General features: G+C 43.0%; 1 non-coding gene across 1 annotated transcript; it reads left to right on the top strand.

Moving 5' to 3' along the window:
* The first annotated feature begins 3,295 nt into the window (after positions 1-3,295).
* Positions 3,296-3,414, top strand: LOC123687485. The gene has a single exon (XR_006749208.1). It is a non-coding gene; the product is annotated as a 5S ribosomal RNA (ribosomal RNA).
* The last annotated feature ends 1,586 nt before the right edge of the window (positions 3,415-5,000 follow it).

Genomic DNA, 5,000 nt, shown 5'->3' on the forward strand with positions numbered 1-5,000 from the left:
GTGATTCGAGATTCAACAATATTTGTCGCTCGGAACGAATTGAGTGGTTGCAAATTTTTTGTGAACATAACCCGCAACGGGCAGAGGATCACGATTTTAAGGTTGGTCGCTTAAAGGCCATTCGACTACAAAGAGACGAAGCGGACCGCGACCTCGCTGCATGAGGTTGACGAAAGCGACCCAAGATGCGAAAGCCGAAACCAACACACCTTGCCAGTAACCCAAACGCCGAGGTCGGATTCGGGTCTACCACTTACCAACTGAATATCATCCTAAAAAGAACTCCAAACAGTCTAGGACAGGACCCATTCTCCACCCCTTCTATATATGTCAGGAGAACCCCGGATTCCCCTCCAGACACGATTTAGCAAACTTTTCCCGATCGATCCGACCCACCGAGGCCGTTTCGACCGTTCGCCGCGCCTACTAGAGCTGATTTCTTCGGACTCCGATCAGAAAATCCGCCGATGCATGTCGTTAACACCTAGTCCGCCTCGTCCGATCGATCGAGGCCGTTTCGACCGTTCGCCGCGCCTACTAGAGCTGATTTCTTCGGACTCCGATCAGAAAATCCGCCGATGCATGTCGTTAACACCTAGTCCGCCTCGTCCGATCGATCTAGGCCGTCTCGAACCACCCATCGCGCATCGAAAGTCGCATCTCTCGAACTCCGATCCGGAAATCGGCCGATGCATCACGTTAACTATTTCTTATATATCTAATATAATATACATGGAGACGGTAAGAATTCTTTTAATCGAAGATATACATATACTTCTCATCAATATCCAAAAGCTTATCGAAAAATAAATTACTCAACTTTTACGTGAAGAATCGTTCACCCAAACCTTATCCCCTATATATGTCAGGAGAACCCAAGGTTCCCCTCCAGACACGATTTAGCAAACTTTTCCCGATCGATCCGACCCACCGAGGCCGTCTCGACCGTCCGCTGCGCCTACTAGGGCCGATTTCTTCGGACTCCGATCAGAAAATATACCGATGCATGTCGTTAACACCTAGTCCGCCTCGTCCGATCTATCTAAACAGTCTCGACGCACCCAACACTCTTTCAAAGTCGGATTACTCGGACTCAATCTGAAAATGGACCGATGCATGACGTCAACACTTAGCCCGCCTCGTCTGATCTATCTAAGCCATCTCGACCCACCCAACACGCCTTCCAAGTCGGATCACTCGGACTTCGATCTGAAAATCTCCGGACTCATTTTTATGAATATCCCCAGTCAGTAAGAACGTTATTTCGCCAATATATACCAACAATAAACCATATTCCAATAGCTGAACCAAAAATATAATTCCCGATCCAAACGTTCTGCATCGCCCAACGCGACCACCTTCCCTATATATGTCAGGAGAGCACAGGGTTCCCCTCCAGACAACACTTACGCTCTATCCCCGACTCTCGGTCGATCGATAGGCCAGGTCAGCGGTGTCTGTTTCGGCCGAAGCTCGGACTTTGGTCAAAATGTTCCGATACAAAATTTGAACCAAGATAGATACAGATATGATTCCTTCTTAAATATACGTTGATTATCGAACAGAATATGGTAAATATTTTGCGATGACCGAGGATTTCATGAATTTTTTTTTTTTTTCGAAAAAATTTTCTATTATCGGAATTTCCTCAAATTTCATTTGGTTGCCTCCTAATGCTTATTAAAAATGATAACCAACAATCAGAATCATTATTTATCATTTATTTCAATTTTTATAATGAAAAACGTTCACGTCCTTTCGCGCCTCTCGATCGTCGTTTACGTGATGCATCGGTCAGCCCTAGTTTACGTGGTGCATCGGTAAGATCGAGTTCACGTTCTGCATCGGTCTGCCCGAGTTTACGTGGTGCATCGGTAAGATCGAGATTACGTGGTGCATCGGTAAGATCGAGTTCACGTTCTGCATCGGTCTGCCTGAGTTTACGTGGTGCATCGGTATGATCGAGTTTACGTTCTGCATCGGTGTGATCTAGTTTACGTTGTGCATCGGTAAGATCGAGATTACGTGAAGCATCGGTATGATCGAGTTTACGTTCTGCATCGGTCTGGACTCTGAGATATATTTTCGACGTGAAAATGTTCCGATACAACTTTTGAACCAGGATAGTTAGAGAGATGATTTTTTCTGGGATGTACGTTGATTGGGGAATGGATTGTGGAAAATAACTTGCCATGACCGAGGTGTTCTCGAATTTTTTTTTTTTTTCGAAAAATATTTTCTGATTTTGGATTTCACTCAAATTTGATTTCGTTGCCTTCTAATGTGTTCTAAAAGAGTAAATCAGTAATCAGAATCGAAAAATATTTTTCGGATTTTTTTTTTTTTGAAAAAAAATTTTCTGATTTTGGAATTTCCTCAAATTTGATTTGGTTGCCTTCTAATGTGTTTTTAAAGCGTAAATCAGTAATCAGAATCAATATTCATTGTCGACTTTAATTTTTATAAGGAAAAATGTTCACGTCCTTAAACGCCTCCCCATCATTAGCCCGAGTCCAAGTCGATGTCAGTCCCGAGCGGACGGTGTCAGATACTACCTATCGCCCCGGTCTGGACTTGGCGAGGTATTTCGACGTGAAATGTTCCGATACAACTTTTGAACCAGGATAGTTAGAGAGATGATTTCTTCTATGTTGTACGTTGATTGTGGAATGGATTGTGGGAAATAACTTGCCATGACCCAGGTGTTCTTGAATTTTTTTTTTTTTCGAAAAAAATTTTCTGATCTTGAAATTTCCTCAAATCTGATTGCGTTGCCTTCTAATGTGTACTAAAAGAGTAAATCAGTAATCAGAATCAATATTCATTGTCGACTTTAATTTTTATAAGGAAAAATGTTCACGTCCTTAAACGCCTCTCCATCGTTACCCCGACTCCAAGACGATGTTAGACCGGAGCGGACGGTGTCAAATGCGACCGATCTCCCCGGTCTGGACTTAGCGAGATATTCCGACGTGAAATGTTCCGATACAAAAATTTAACTGTGATAGTTAGAGAGATGGTTCCTTTTGTGATGTACGTTGATTGTGTAATAGAATATGGAAATAAACTTGAGATGACCGAGGTCTTCTGGGATTTTTTTTTTTTTTCGAAAAATATTTTTCGATTTCGGAAATCCCTCAAATTTCATTGAGATATGTCCTAATGTGTTCTTAAAACTTAAATCAACAATCAGAATTAATATCCAAAAGTTATTTCATTTTTTATAAGGAAAAACGTTCACGTCCTTTCCGCTCCCAAAAAGTGAGATATCATAGAAAATATCGCTATATTTGTTGTTTACGGCCATACCACGCTGAAATTGCCAGTTCTCGTCAGAACACTGAAGCCAAGCAGCGTCGGGCGCGGTTAGTACTTGGATGGGTGACCGCTTGGGAACACCGCGTGCTGTAAGCTTTTTTTTTACGTTCTGCATCGGTCTGCCGAGATAACGTGGTGCATCGGTATGATCGAGTTTACGTTCTGCATCGGTAAGATCGAGATTACGTGATGCATCGGTAAGATTGAGATTACGTGGTGCATCGGTAAGATCGAGTTTACGTGGTGCATCGGTAAGATCCAATTCACGTTCTGCATCGGTAAGATCCAGTTCACGTGGTGCATCGGTAAGATCGAGATTACGTGGTGCATCGGTAAGATCGAGTTTACGTGGTGCATCGGTAAGATCCAATTCACGTTCTGCATCGGTAAGATCCAGTTCACGTGGTGCATCGGTAAGATTGAGATTACGTGGTGCATCGGTAAGATCGAGTTTACGTGGTGCATCGGTAAGATCCAATTCACGTTCTGCATCGGTAAGATCCAGTTCACGTGGTGCATCGGTAAGATTGAGATTACGTGGTGCATCGGTAAGATCGAGTTTACGTGGTGCATCGGTAAGATCCAATTCACGTTCTGCATCGGTAAGATCCAGTTCACGTGGTGCATCGGTAAGATCGAGATTACGTGGTGCATCGGTAAGATCGAGTTTACGTGGTGCATCGGTAAGATCCAATTCACGTTCTGCATCGGTAAGATCCAGTTCACGTGGTGCATCGGTAAGATTGAGATTACGTGGTGCATCGGTAAGATCCAGTTCACGTGGTGCATCGGTAAGATGGAGATTACGTGGTGCATCGGTAAGATCGAGATTACGTGGTGCATCGGTAAGATCTACTTTACGTTCTGCATCGGTCTGCCCTTGTTTACGTGGTGCATCGGTAAGATCGAGATTACGTGAAGCATCGGTATGATCGAGTTTACGTTCTGCATCGGTCTGCCCGATATTACGTGGTGCATCGGTCTGCCCTAGTTTACGTGGTGCATCGGTTTGGACTTAGAGATATATTTTCGACGTGAAAATGTTCCGATACAACTTTTGAACCAGGATAGTTAGAGAGATGATTTTTTCTGGGATGTACGTGGATCGGGGAATGGATTGTGGGAAATAACTTGCCATGACCGAGGTGTCCTCGAATTTTTTTTTTTTTCGAAAAAAATTTTCTGATTGTGGAATTTTCTCAAATTTGATTTGGTTGCCTCCTTATATGTTCTAGTAGCGATAATCAACAATCAGAATCAAAATCCATGGTCGGGTTTGATTTTTATAAGGAAAAATGTTCACGTCCTTTTTTACAACCCCGACTCATTGACGATGTTAGAACCGAGCCGGCGGTGTCAGATACGACCGATCGCCCCGGTCCCGATCGTCATTTACGTTGTGCATCGGTCTGCCCGAGATTACGTGGTGCATCGGTCTGGACTTAGAGATATATTTTCGACGTGAAAATGTTCCGATACAACTTTTGAACTAGGATAGTTAGAGAGATGATTTTTTCTGGGATGTACGTTGATTGGGGAATGGATTGTGGGAAATAACTTGCCATGACCGAGGTGTCCTCGAATTTTTTTTTTTTTTTCGAAAAAAATTTTCTGATTGTGGAATTTTCTCAAATTTGATTTGGTTGCCTCCTAATGTGTTCTAATAGCGATAATCAACAATC

The sequence above is a fragment of the Harmonia axyridis genome, chromosome X (assembly GCF_914767665.1).
Source record: "Harmonia axyridis chromosome X, icHarAxyr1.1, whole genome shotgun sequence".
Lineage (NCBI taxonomy): Eukaryota > Metazoa > Arthropoda > Insecta > Coleoptera > Coccinellidae > Harmonia > Harmonia axyridis.